The sequence below is a fragment of the Brachyhypopomus gauderio genome, unplaced genomic scaffold, assembly GCF_052324685.1.
Source record: "Brachyhypopomus gauderio isolate BG-103 unplaced genomic scaffold, BGAUD_0.2 sc137, whole genome shotgun sequence".
NCBI lineage: Eukaryota > Metazoa > Chordata > Actinopteri > Gymnotiformes > Hypopomidae > Brachyhypopomus > Brachyhypopomus gauderio.
Window position 1 is genome coordinate 451,064 of NW_027506958.1, and position 15,596 is coordinate 466,659.

The following is a 15,596-nucleotide window of genomic DNA, read 5'->3' on the forward strand; positions in this document are numbered from 1 at the left end:
CCCTTTGGTTTTCTCTCTCAGATTTATTTCCTCTGTTAATCATCTTTTGTTTTGGTTATTTTTTTATATATAAATTCTGTTTTGTTTCTCAGAGTCCGTCTCTTATGTCTCACAATAGCACAGTACTAAGGAATCGTAGGTTTCTCATGGAAATCTAGCTGCAATATGATTTATAATATTATTATTATAATATATAATAATCTCCATGTCCCCTTTTAAGTTGATATCAAAGCTGACTTATGTGAAATGTAAAAATGTAAATGGGGACTTATGTAAACATAATAAAAACATAATGAAATCTCTCTAGACTTGTTAGTGCCATTCTTGTTTTTGTTACTGCAGTAGAACTTTGTCAGTGCATCTAATGTTTTGATCTGTTTTCTCATTGGTTTGATTTTATCAATGCGAATAATTAATGCAAATATCAATGCAAATAATCAATGCAAATATGTGTCATGGTGCAACAGTCCCCCAGCTGGAGGGACACACCCCCACCTGTCCTCACCTCACCTTCCTCCTTCCCTGTCCCCTGATTAGTGACCACATGCTCCTCGTTTTGTCCTCTTCATTGTGTCCTCTGTGTAAGCCCACAGGAACAGGCAGTCAGGTGTGTTTTGCCTCGTTGTTGTGTGTCATGAAGACCCCCAACCCCCCCGAGCGACACCTCTGCGGCGTCTGCTAAACGACTCCAGTTCTTTCCTCCCACAATTTTGCTGTTCTGGCCAGCAGTTTTTCATTATGGAGAATAAACGCCAAACACATGCTTGTGTCTCACTTCCTCTCTGCATCAGTCACAGTATGAAATTAAACATGGCAATTGAAGTGTGGCGATATGTCTTGTAATATAAATGGCTTGTTTCATAAAGATTTAAACCATCTTCAACCTGCAAGGATTTCTTATATGATACATATATGATGGTAGTTTGAAATTGTAAGGGTCGGTTCCCGGACTACACCACCAGCCACCACTGATCTGCTAAACCAACCTAATTAGCCTGGATGAGCTGCACCTGTCTAGAGGGCTTTATATAGCACCGCCTTGCTGAGTCATTTAATGAGAGTTCTCGTGTCACAGGTCAGCTGGTACAGTATCTTGATTAGTGGGAATTTCCTAGTGACGGGCAAGTGAAGCCTCATGAAGCACTGAGGCTTTCCTAATAATTGTGCTGAAAAAGTTTCGAAGCTTCAAGGCTTCAGTGACGGTGACATCTGGTGGACAACCTCTAAAGCAATTGAACTGTTTCAATCCTATCCTACGACAGCAATAAAAGTTGAGAAAAGTCTGAGTGGTCATTCAAGTGTTTTGTTCATTCTTACCAAATAATGATTACATTGTCATTATAATAAAATATGCAGATGCTCTCCCCCATACTCTAACATATTACAAATTAACTCATAGAATAAATGCAAATTATATTAAGGGTTAAATGTTGGTTAACGGTGATGTGTAATGATACATCTTATATAGCTGCTATAGAACCAAACCAGTCAAATCTCTCACACCTGTCAAGCTGTCATTGACTCAAAACGCACTGAAACGCTGTGAGCCAATTCTACACACTGAAAGACTATGAGCCAATGAAAAGCTTTGAAACATTTTGAAGCAATGAAGTGCAAAGCAAAACAGTGATGACGTTCGAAGCTTCAAACATCATCTGTCACGTGACACTGGTGTTTCGATAAAAGCGCCGTCACAGCGTTTTGGATCACTCCGCTTCAGGAAGAGTGACATACACTCCGAAGACTTGGTGTCATTTGCCCATCACTAGAATTTCCTCCTAATCCTCCTTTCCTTCCTGGGATTCTTTTCTATTTAATATCTGTTTTTTTCTGTGCCATTCTTAGGTTTTCTAATCATTTCTTACCTATTTTTTAATCTTTGAGTTTTTGTTGTAGTTTCTCTCATTCCTTAAGATAGCCAAATCTTCCATTGGTGTCCTTTGTTTGTTTGTTTGTTTGTTTGTTTGTTTTTTCTTTCTTCTGGTTTTAAAAGGCGATAGCAGGCCGTTCCTCAATATGTTGTATTTACACGGCAGATTTCTAGTCTCCAATCTTCCTGGCTTTCTACCCAGTCTCAAAAGTGCCAGAGCTGCTTTGACTATCTTGTGTTATCCTGGATCTCTGCCTGTCCAGGGTTCTAGTAAATGGCAGCCTAGTAGCTGCCCCCTTCCTGCTGTACAGACTGCACAGATCCACATTGTGAGTTCTGGTTTGACCAGCCAACAGTCTGCCAGTGATTCTGCACAAGGCAGCAGTGCCTACTGGGTCCATCCTCAGGGTGAAAGTACATGGCAGATGGTGAGCAAGACGTCCCCAGTGCAGCACCACCGTGGTGGTGTGACCACAACCAGCCAGCAGTCTGGTATGGATGTGATTATCATCTGGTGCTGGGGTCATGTGGCTTCATAACCCGAGATTGGTTGACAGTTAGTTTGAACATCCATGCTCATAATGCTGTAGGCAAACATGTTTGTAGATATATGAATTCGTTTTACAAGGCCAGATGTACCATGCAGTGCAAAACACATCACATAACAGTGCCTTGTACTGTTTGGAGAGGAGTGGTTTTACACTGTAATGTGTCACACTTTAATACAACCAATAGAGGGCGGTGTTGATTAGGGTTTTCATCTTTCATTATTCAGCTATTCTGTCCTGCCCTCCTTGTTTTAATGTCTTATACTGGCAATTGATAAAGACTGGTGTACTATTCATGTCTGCTTACATGATATTACATGAACAACATGGACATAAATTGTAGAAAGAAAAAGTTCAAAACTCCCTATGTGTCACTCTATGTGTCAGAGAGAGAGAGAGAGAGAGAGAGAGAAAATAGAATTCTATACACAAAGGGCAGGTATAGATGGCCCCTCCCTACATGTGCAACAGAAACAGCATTAAACCATATTTCATAAATAACTTTACAACAAATCATGCAATGCATGCTGGTCTGAATTATAAATAAACATTACAAACAATAGGGCTGTGTGCCATAGAAATGTTTTAAAATGATTTTTGTGATGTTTTAAGCTTAATGTAACCTTAAAATTTGCTTCTCTCATGTACAGTAAGCTACTTGAGAATGAATGAAAACTGAAACTTGTTTGCATGCCTTTGACTTTTATAACAGCCACCCTGATCAGATTCCCTATGACTTTTATCTTATCAGAACAGTGTGACCAGCATTAAAACATGTATGACTAGATTCAGCAGATAATCAGCTGAATTCTTCATGTCTTATGTAGCAGGTCCCTCACTGATACAGTCTCATCATTTTGCTAAATGAAAATATACTTGTATTTACATTAACCCTACCTACCAACTTCACTGCATGCCTATAGAAATGTACTTGTGAGAATTAGGTAGTGTAATAATAATAATAATAATAATAATAATAATAATCTTTATTTGTATAGCACCTTTCATACATACATGTAACTCAAAGTGCTTTACAGTATAAATAAAAGAAACATTAAAAGGAGATAAGACAAAGACAAAAAGAAAATGTTAAAAGAAATTAAAGATAAAAATATTAAAATAACATAAAAAGTAAAAAGTAAAGTAAATAAGATAAAACTATTAAGATAGAGTTTCTTAACTAAAAGCGGATCTAAACAGTAATGTTTTGAGACTGCTCTTAAAACTATGCAGGGATGAAATGCCTCTGAGCTCTTCAGGAAGAGAATTCCAGAGCTTTGGGCCATAGTGGCTAAAAGCACCCTCGCCAATCTTTAATCGGCTTTTAGGAATCACCAGTAGATTACTGTTTGAAGACCTGAGAGACCTGACTGGAACATATCTAACCATCATTTCACTTAGGTAAAGAGGGGTGTAATTATGTAGCCTAAGTAATGAAGATCACCCCATAACTGTAATGATCCCACAGAAGACAGTATGTTAGTTACACACGTATTAACAGGAGCATCATGTTCCCAGGGTTCCATGTTCCAGTGGTATTTGTTCACTGGTTTCGGATTTAGTTTATTTGAGGCTTAGTGTTTGTACATCAAATACACATGAAATGGGTCCCTTTTGACCATAATGGGCGAGTTAATGTGTTAACTATTAAATATTGAACTGAGGGACATAGGACCCTAGAAACAGATTTGATCCCAGAGGGATGTGGGAATATTTCTGTGGTAGCATGATCAGATTGAACTTAATCATGTGATTAATAACAAAAAAATTGCAGTCTCTGGAGTAGAAACCAAAACAATAAATTTCTAACTCCACGTGTGCACCACAAATCAGCATTTCTGAGAACATGGCTCTAATTTTTACATGATACATATCTCCATAAATCAAAACATGAATACATCAAATCTTCCTAAATGTGGGTAATGGGTAACAAACATAAAAGCAGAAAAAGATTGAGATGTTTTGATATTAAATTCAACTGCAACATGTCTTAATGTTCAAAATATCTTGATCATTATCATAATTTACTGGTGAGACACAATTTAAAACAATTACGAGCTAATATTGGGTTTGGAGTATATACTTATTATTAGGAAATGTAAACTTTTGTGTGTTTTTTTGCTTAGGAGTGTAAAGGTTGATGTATAGAGACATAGATTGAAAAAAAACACAAGCAACCGACAAAAACATCTATGAAGAAGCTTTTTTAATGAATGTTCAACTTATATATTATAAATCATTTGAAAGTCTCTGCAACTGTAACCAAACCAATAAACAAAAGAGACCAGATCATTGATAAGTGGCTGTGATTCGTTTACACATTGTCATGCAATAATCACAATCACTATTCCCTGTAGTGCGTCAGCAAAGCAGCAGAGAATGTGAATTCGGTGAAGTTTGACTGGTCGTAAATATGAAACAGAGGACCAGCAACAACCGGCTTGAGTTGGATCTTGTTTTGTTGTTTCATTTTAAACATACAAAGGTCACAGGATTCTGTCGCTCTTGGGACTCTGAAATGCCTGACTGAGGTGAGTTGAGGACAGAAAAGGTACCAAAGTCTTTTGTTTTTAGTGTCTAGCCATTGAATAACCAGTAGAACTGACTTTTGAGTGCTTCACTTCTCTTAAGCTCATTTGGCTTCCAATTAAACTGTTTTCTGTAGTTTAGGTCTGTGTCACTGCATTTATAAAACAACAGTTGATCCTTTAAGTGAACACATACATTGATGTTTAACAGACCTGGAAGTATACTGTATGTTTTTAGATCACCATTAGAACGATACAAAATATATTTACCTATACAGTATATGTTGTCTTTATTTAGACTGTATGACATTCTTAAATCAAAATGACTTTTCATTAAGTAGAAAATGGTCTGGTGATACATGAATTGGGTATGTTAGGTCATCTGTGTCCACATGGGATTAAGTGGGACTTGTTATCTATATTTCTGTTAGTAAAGCAAGTTCTGGTTTTCTATAAGAATTCACCCATGTTGAGACAACATTACTGGAGAGTGTCTCCTGGATTCTGCGTCACTAGTGATATAGGTATAGTCTACCTCACAATACCACACAATATACCCCACAATGACCATTTATAATAATAATAATAATTTCCACTTCTATAGCACCTTTCAAATGCACCAGTGACACTAATGTAAGCTAAAGGATCTGAGCTTAACTCAAATTCTAAGCAAATTCTCATATTCTATGCTTAGATGTTCTAATATCATCTGAGAAAGATAAACTGCTATCCATCAATAATCGTTTGTCTCTTAATAGGAGTCATGGCTGAACGGAGGATTGTGCTTCTTGGGAAAACAGGTGATGGTAAAAGCAGCTGTGGAAATTTGATACTCGGTGAAGACGTATTTCCTACTGGAACACTCTGGTCACTAACTAAAAAATGTTACTTAAAGAAAAATGAAAATGAAGTAACATTGGTTGACACGCCTGGATTTTTTAATACCGACCTGTCTTCACAGGAATTAAACACTGGATTATTAAGATGCATTACTGAGTGTGCACCAGGGCCACATGCATTTGTGATTGTGCTCAAAGTGGGAAGGTACACAAAGCATGAGAGAGAAACTGTGGAAGAAATAACAAAGTCATTTGGAGAGGAGGCTCTAAAATATGCAGTGGTCCTCTTCACCTTTGGTGATCAACTCTGTGAGGGTCAGACTATTGAAGACTTTGTGAACCAGAGTACAGAGTTACAGGATCTTGTGAATAAATGTGGAGGTCGTGTTCATGTTGTTGATAATAAGTACTGGAATAAGCAGCAGGATGGGTACAGGAGTAACAGAGTTCAGGTAGAGAAGATACTGAACACCATAGAGGAGATGGTGAAGGAGAATGGAGGACAGTGTTACACCAATGAGATGTTACAGGCTGTACATGAAGCTGCAGAGAATAAAACTTTATGTGAAGAGAGTGGAGACGCTCCAGATATTAAGATGAGAGAAAAAGCACAGCAGAGAGTTCATACTTGTATGGTAAACTTAGCAGGGATGGCAAATGTGGTATTGCTGTGGGCTTTCTTTGGCTTTGTGTTAGGACTGAACACTGGGAAGAACATTTAAGAGGATCAGCTGAAGGAATTAGAGGTTTTGATGCATCAGAAGGAGTAAAGACTGAACATCGTGCAATGATAAAGGCCTGAATGGCCCTAAAAAGTCACCAGAGGTCATAGAAATAATTATTAAATTGTTACCAGACTTACAATCCATATAATTACCTTTAACATTTGTTACAAAATGATCTTAATGTATTTAAACAGAAAACAGAACATGCTTATTTGTGTGAACATACTGGAGTAGTTTATATAAATTCTGCTTATGTTTATATGTTTAAATATGATTTTTTTTCTACCTCATGTTATACTTTTGAAAAATTACATTTACCTTGATGACAAATGACAAGCACTGATCACAACTACCATTCACAACAAACCTCTTGGACACATCACACCACACCCCTACACCTGAGTACTGACGACCCTCACCTGTTACCACCTACACCAGGGCAGTGTTCACCGGTTCCTACCAGTTTTTCCTCGTTGTTGTGTGTCATGAAGACCCCCCGAGCGACACATATACAGTGTCTGCTAAACGACTCAGTTCTTTCCTCCCACACTTTTGCTGTTCTGGCCAGCTTGCCGCTGTATTAAGTAGTTTTTCATTATGGAGAATAAACGCCAAACACGCTTGTGTCTCACTTCCTCTCTGCATCGGTCACAGTATGAAATTAAACATGGCAACTGAAGAGTGGCGATATGTCTTGGAATATAAATGGCTTGTTTCATAAATATCTAAATCATCATCAATTTGCAAGGATTTCTATATGATACGTATGATATTGGTAGTGGGAAATTGTAATGGTCGGTTCCCAGACTACACCACCAGCCACCGCTAGACGGAGCCGATCTGCTAAACCAGCCTAATTAGCCTGGATGAGCTACACCTGTCTAGCTCCTTGCTGAGTCTTTTCATGAGAGTTCTCGTGTCACAGGTCAGCTGTTACAGTATCTTGATTGGTGGGAATTTTCTCCCAATCCTCCTTTCCTTCCTGGGATTCTTTTCCATTAAATATCTTTTTTTCTATGCCATTCTAAGGTTTTCTAATCTTTTCTTACCTGTTTTTTAGTCTTTGGTTTTAGGGAAGTTCTTTTTGTTGTAGTTTCTCTCACTCTTTGAGATGGTCAGCTCCTCCATTGGTTCCTTTTTGTTTGTTTTTTCTTCTGGTTTTAATGTTGCCAGAACAGTGTTACCCGCATCATATCTGTGGAGGTTTTTGTTTGTTTGTATCTCAGCAGGGCCGGCGCCACGGGTGGGGCGGGGGGGTGAAAGGGGGCGTTGCCCCCTCAGGCGAGGTGTCCCGCCCCCTCAATGTAAATAATAAGACCCATTTATTTTACAACAATCGCTACATGGCGCCCCCTCGGCCGCTCAACAATCGTTACACGCCACCCCCCGCTCAAGAACTTACGTTCGCCACCCCAAAATTTTCTGACGCCCCCCCCCCCCCCCCCCCCCCCACTGTATATGTTCTGGCGCCGGCCCTGTATCTCGGACACCTGGCATGTGGGTTCTTACCTCCTGTGATGGTGGAACAGCCAGCTATTTAACATCTAATGGGTTTTCCCCGCTGTTGGCAACCCCCATGTTGCATATTTAGGTACATATAAACCTAAAAGGGACCGTGTTTCATATTTTAATAACATTCTATTTTCCATTTGCATGGATTACATTAATTTATTATTCACATTTACATAAAATTTATGTCACATGCATATTTGTCTAATCTGTAACTATTAGATTATACAGATTAACATGCCTTTTTTTGTTTTGATATGTTAGTATATTATTTTAACTTGCATGTATACGAATACTCTTTGTAATGTTTGACTGTTCAAGGAACATAATTCATAAACTCACACAGATGGAAAAAAACTGGTTAAACGGGTTAAAGTTGGAAGAGGATCCACTGCAATACTGGTTAAACCACAAAATCATTCTTCGATTTCTTCCCAAACTTGCTAAAATGTACTTTAGTGAACCAGCACACTCAGTCATGTGTGAAAGACTCTTGCATCACAGCCCAAGTCACCTGAACACAGGAAGGTTTTACTTAGTTAGTCAGAGCTCCAGTGTGAGTCCTGGTTTCTTCTCCACCAGTCAGTCTTCTAGTGATGGTGTCCAAGAAAACAGAATCTGTTATTATGGATGTGTGTATTCCCAGTATGTGAGCACTCTGCAGCCCTTTAGCCATGATTACACTGTTCAGTCTCTGTTGCAGGGATCCAGTGTGAGTTCTGGCCACCAGCAGTCTGTCAGTGATGCTATGCTAAAAGGTACCAGCCACTGTGCTCCCAGCACTCAGAATAAATATACTGTCTTTTTAATCACTGTATCTGATTTAATAAGACAGATCATTAAAATATATAAATTAGATTTGAACTGCAGTATGTACGAACAAGTAGAAAGGTGAGTCATAATAGTTTGAATGTTCATGCTCATAATGTTGTAGGCAGACATGTCTGTAGATATATGAATCCATTTTACAAGGCCAGGTGTACCATGTAGTGCAAAACTCATGTAAAAAGTTTTTATTTAACAGTGCCTTGTACTGATTGTAGAGGAGTAGAATAGAATGTGCTGCCGCTGTAATATTTTTTACCAATAGAGGTCGCTGTTGATTAGAAGTTTCTTCAGATATTTTGGCTCGTACTGGCAGTTGATGAAGTCTGGTGTACTGTTCAAGTCTGCTTACATGATATTACATAAACAACATGGGCATAAATTGTATTAATAAAAAGTTAAAAACTTGTCCCTTTATGTGTCAGAGAGGGGTGGGGGGATAGATATCTACAGAAAGAACAGGACATCATGGTGCAGATGTCCCCTCCCTACATGCTGTTTCCAGAGTGCAAGACAGAGACACAGAAATGGAGACAGAGACACAGAGACATAGAGACAGTATTAAAGGGCATTTCTGCTTCCTGCATTGGAGTTTTACACAAACCCAGTGTTATTTTGGGAATAAAACACTGCACAGTGATTAGTCTAGCATGTTTGATACATGACTTTACAACAAATCATGCAATGCACACCAGTCTGAATTATAAGTACATATTACAAACAAGTGATATTAAGTGTTTTGTGATATTTTAAGGATTTTACTATATTTAATGTATCCATAAAATTAGCCTCTCGCATGTTGTATACAGTAAGCTGCCTGAGAATGAATGAAAACTGAAACTAATTTCTGTGCCTTTGACTTTCACAACAGATTTGATCCCGGAGGGATGTGAGAATATTTCTGTAGTAACATGGCAAGATTGTACTAATGACGTGGTTGAGTAGAACCACTTGATGTAATTAATAGCAAAAAATAGCAATCTCTGGAGTAGAAATAAATAGAGGTGTCAATTCCAGGTTCAGAAAGTAAAAGTCCTCACCAGGATTTTGCTCAGGCTTCCTGGATTGTGTTGATTCCACTAATTTTACCTGGATCGCTAATTAGAAAATCTAGCAAGCTTGAGCAAAATCCTGGTGAGGACTATTAATCTATGAACCTGGAATTGACACCTCTAGAAATAAAAACAATGAATTTTTAACTCCACGTGTGCACCACGAATCTGCATTTGCAAGAACATGCCTCTTCTTTTTACATGATGCATGTCTCCATGAATGGAATCACAAAACATGAATACAGCAAAGCTTCCTACACGTGGGTAATGCATATTTTGCCTCATAAAGGTTCATTAAAGTTTCAAATGATCTTTGTGGCTTTTTTATCCTTTTTCATGTGATCAATGACCCAACAGTCTTTTCTGTCTTTGCAGGATACCTGGCTAGCCCATGGTAAAACATGCAGTTATTTTGAACACTGCTGAGGAATGATACTTTTTCACACTTGCAAGATGCAATAGTGAACAAAGACTGTTTTCATTTTTCATATGATTTATTTATCCTTTAAATGAAATGACCATGGGTTGGATGTTTTTCATTTACATTTTCATTATAAATTAAATAATCAGTAAAGATTATAAAGCATAGAGAGAACATGAATATACAAATAGACATATTCAATTACATTTATTTGCAATAAGAAATATAGGCAGGACTGCTATGTAGAGATGGGTGTGTAAAGGGTAGGGAGGGAGCAAGATGTGCAAAGGTGAAATTTGATCTGATAAAGACAACAAAAGGTAACGGTGATGTGTTTGTGTTTGTGTGGGCATGGGCATGTCCGTCATGCTCAGAGGTCACGTAGAATCCTTTTCTTTGTTTTCCCTCATATGCATGCAGGTTGGTTCTCTCTCTTTTCAAGTGGCCTGTCAGATATACGGGAGATTTTGTGAAGATTAAACCAATACATGTAAAATGTAAAATGTGCAGAAACCTCACTGGTTAACAATGAATATGTACTCTTAAGATTGAAATATAAATTGCATTTGGAAATGTAATTATTAAATTTTGATAATAATAACCTGCAATCATTCCAAACTAATAATTACAGTACTCAATTAAATGTATAAAGATATGATATGCTACATCGACAGCAATTTAATGGATAGAACTGCAGCGGAACCTTGTTGCTCAATTTTGTTTCCCGGATGGCAATGACATCACACTGCTCAGCCAATAGAAGCGGTCCCGCTAAGCTAAGCCTCAACTCTAGCCTGATACGGAGCAGGTTTGTTCAAACGTATATGTTGCTGTAGTAACTGAGCGAGGCTTAAGTCTAGCCTCTTTCGTGGAACCGAATTTGAGCAAAATGAGCCAGGCTTGTCTTAAAAAGCCTGGCTTACTGAGTTAGCTCGCTTCGTGGAATACCCCCCTGGAACACTGTGTTTTTAGATCACCATTAGAATGATATGATAGAAAATCCATATATTTACCTATACAGTATATGTTGTCTTTATTTAGACTATGACATTCTTAAATCAAAATGACTTTTCATTAAGTAGAAAAATGGTCTGCTGATACATGAATTGGGTATGTTAGGACATCTGTGTCCACTTGGGATTAAGTGGGACTTGTTATCTATAATTCAGTTAGTAAAGCACGTTCTGGTTTTCTATAAGAATTCACCCATGTTGAGACAACATTACTGGAGAGTGTCTCTTGGATTCTGCGTCAATAGTGATATAGGTATAGTCTACCTCACAATACCACACAATATACCCCACAATATACCCCACAATGACCATTTAAACTTGATGAATCAAATGCACCAGTGACACTATTGTAAGCTAAAGGATCTGAGCTTAACTCAAAATCTAAGCAAATTCTCATATTCTATGCTTAGATGTTCTAATATCATCTGTGAAAGATAAACTGCTATCCATCAATAATCTTTTGTCTCTTAATAGGAGTCATGGCTGAACGGAGGATTGTGCTTCTTGGGAAAACGGGTGATGGTAAAAGCAGCTGTGGAAATTTGATACTCGGTGAAGATGTATTTCCTACTGGAACACTCTGGTCACTAACTTAATGAAAATGAAGTAACATTGGTTGACACGCCAGAATTTTTTAATACCGACCTGTCTTCACAGGAATTAAACTCTGAAATATTAAGATGCATTACTGAGTGTGCACCAGGGCCACATGCATTTGTGATTGTGCTCAAAGTGGGAAGGTACACAAAGCATGAGAGAGAAACTGTGGAAGAAATAACAAAGTCATTTGGAGAGGAGGCTCTAAAATATGCAGTGGTCCTCTTCACCTTTGGTGATCAACTCTGTGAAGATCAGACTATTGAAGAGTTTGTGAACCAGAATACAGAGTTACAGGATCTTGTGAATAAATGTGGAGGTCGTGTTCATGTTGTTGATAATAAGTACTGGAATAAGCAGCAGGATGGTTACAGGAGTAACAGGGTTCAGGTAGAGAAGATACTGAACACCATAGAGGAGATGGTGAAGGAGAATGGAGGACAGTGTTACACCAATGAGATGTTACAGGCTGTACATGAAGCTGCAGAGAATAAAACTTTATGTGAAGAGAGTGGAGACGCTCCAGATATTAAGATGAGAGAAAAAGCACAGCAGAGAGTTCATACTTGTATGGTAAACTTAGCAGGGATGGCAAATGTGGTATTGCTGTGGGCTTTCTTTGGCTTTGTGTTAGGACTGAACATTGGGAAGAACATTTAAGAGGATCAGCTGAAGGAATTAGAGGTTTTAATGCATCAGAAGGAGCAAAAACTGACCATCATGCAATGATAAAGGCCTGAATGGCCCTAAAAAGTCACCAGAGGTCATAGAAATAATTATTAAATTGTTTCCAGACTTACAATGCATATAATTATTACCTTTAACATTTGTTACAAAATGATCTTAGTGTATTTAAACAGAAAATTTTTGTTTGATGAATGTGATTAGCAAGAGATGTGAACATACTTATTTGTGTGAACATACTGGAGTAGTTTATATAAATTCTGCTTATTTATATGTTTAAATATGATTTTTTTTTTCTACCTCATGTTATACTTTTGAAAAATGACATTTACCTTGATGACAAATGACAAGCACCGATCACAACTGCCATTCACAACAAACCTCTTGGACACATCACACATCTAACCGCTCCCCTACACCTGAGTACTGACTACCCTCACCTGTTACCACCTACAACAGGGCAATGTTCACCGGTTCCTACCAGTTTATCCTCGTTGTTGTGTGTCATGAAGACCCCCGAACGAAACCTTTGCTAGACGTCTCGAGTTCTTTCCTCCCACGCGTTTGCTGTTCTGGCCAGCTTGCCGCTGTATTAAGTAGTTTTTCATTATGGAGAATAAACACCAAACACACGCTTGTGTCTCACTTCGTCTCTGCATCAGTCACAGTATGCAATTAAACATGGCAATTGAAGTGTGGCGATATGTCTTGTAATATAAATGGCTTTTTTCATAAAGATTTAAATCATCCTCAACCTGCAAGGATTTCTTATATGATACGTATATGATATTGGTAGTGGGAAATCGTAAGGGTCGGTTCCCGGACTACACCACCAGCCAGCACTAGAGGGAGCTGATCTGCTAAACTAGCCTAATTAGCCTGGATGAGCTGCACCTGTCTAGAGGGCTTTATATAGGACGACTACTCAGCACCGCCTTGCTGAGTCTTTTAATGAGAGTTCTCGTGTCACAGGTCAGCTGGTACAGTATCTTGATTAGTGGGAATTTCCTAGTGATTGTCAAGTGAAGCCTCATGAAGCACTGAGGCTTTCCTAATAATTGTGCTGAAAAAGTTTCGAAGCTTCAAGTCTTCAGTGACGGTGACATCTGGTGGACAACTGAAGCTATTGCAACCTCTAAAGCAACACTGTTTCAATCATATGACAGCATTAAAAGTCATTGGTTTCAATCCTATGAAAGTCATTAAAAGTGGTCATTCAAGTGTTTTGATCATTCATACCAAATAATGATTACATTGTCTTTACAATAAAATATGCAGATGCTCTCCCCCATACTCTAAAACATGTCAGATGAACCCATAGAATAAATGCCAATTATATTAAGGGTTAAATGTTGGTTAAGGGTGATGTGTAATGATACATCTTATATAACTGGTATGGAACCAAACCAGTCAATAGTGATGAGCAGACGAGGCCTCATGGGTGTATGGCACATTTCCCCAAACTGTGTCGACGCGGTGTTGAAACAGTGTTCCTGTATCACTTAATCTACTGGATATAAAGAGTAATTGCAGGCAACTTCAATAAAAACGGGAAACGGACTGAACAAGGTTCATTGACAAGTTTTTATTTAGAAACATCAGCTGCTTTAAAATATTTGGGCTCAGGCGATTGCGCTGTTTACATACAATGTCTCCTGCTTTTGAAAAGACCCTTTCACAGGGCACTGATGATGACAGCGTACATAGGTATTTCATTGCCAGTTTATGTAAAGTAGGGTAATGAGGTCTTTGTGTTTCCCAGTATTTTAATGGATCCTGTGATCTTGGTGTGTTCGCCTCAGAGATGTACCTTTGTACCTCAATAATTGAATCAGTGGTGACATTTGATTTGCACTGGCTCTCCTTGACGTCCATGTCCAGCTGCTGCCACAGGTTGTCATCTGATGAATAAATTTAACGCATCTACATTATTAATTATGTATTTCTAATCACATGGAATGATTGGCAAGAATAATAAAATACAAATAAACGCAATTAACAATCATGAAATACCTGAACTGGGAGCAGACGTTTGAGTTGAAGGTCCAGCTTGGTCATCTTCCATTTGTGTTGTTACAGCCTTTCTCATTTCTGCTGCGCACTCCGATTTTAATCTTTTCACTGCTTCATTGGCTTTTGACGCACTTAAGAATGCCATCGTCTTGAACCGAGGGTCCAGCAGTGTTGGTATTGTCATTACACTTAATGACTCCAGGTTGCACAGTGTTTCTAGCATTGGGATTACTTTTGATCCAGGCACTCTTTTTTCCTCAGAAAGCTCCACTGTTGCTTGATTAAATGGAGCAAGCACACAATGGAGTGTCTCCTCTATGATTTTGTAATCATCTGTAGTTAGCTGAGGTATATCACCTTTTAAAGAGGCCAGGGATACCAACACCGACTCCTTCTGTTCCACAATGCGTTCCAGCATTATATTTGTGCTGTTCCATCTAGTTGACACTTCAGTCATTAATTTCTTCACTGGTCCTCCCATCTGTAGCTGAACTTGTGCCAGCTTCTCTTTTGCTGTAGTACTGGTTCTAAAGTATGTTACTATCTGCCTTGCTTTATTTCGGACATCAGTGAGTGTCGCATGATTTTCGAACTTTTAAATTTAAAGAATGCGCTATGCAAAGCGTGTGCCTGATATGGAGCTTTTTGACACATGAAATCATGTTTGCAGCTGCATCTGTGACCAGACATGTCACTTTCTCTGCAATGGCCCACTCCTCTATTAAGTTTGATTTTACTTGGGCCATATTTCCAGCGGTGTGTGTGAGGAAAGTGTTCCACTTCCAGCATTGATGTACACAATGTGTGGTTCTCACTGTCCACATAGTGACAGGTCACAGCCAGGTACGCCTCCATGTTGATGGATGTCCACATGTCCGACGTTAGGCTCACTGCAACTGCACTCTTCAGTTCTTTTTTTACTTGCTCCTTTTACTCCTCATACCTCTGGCTAATCATGGTCTTGATAGCCTA

General features: G+C 38.6%; 1 pseudogene across 1 annotated transcript; it reads left to right on the forward strand.

Moving 5' to 3' along the window:
• The first annotated feature begins 4,790 nt into the window (after positions 1–4,790).
• On the forward strand, positions 4,791–12,944 carry LOC143500209 (GTPase IMAP family member 8-like; annotated as a pseudogene). Its single transcript, XR_013126725.1, has 5 exons — positions 4,791–4,949; positions 5,404–5,470; positions 5,705–6,504; positions 8,666–8,777; positions 11,805–12,944. The product of XR_013126725.1 is annotated as a GTPase IMAP family member 8-like (transcript).
• The last annotated feature ends 2,652 nt before the right edge of the window (positions 12,945–15,596 follow it).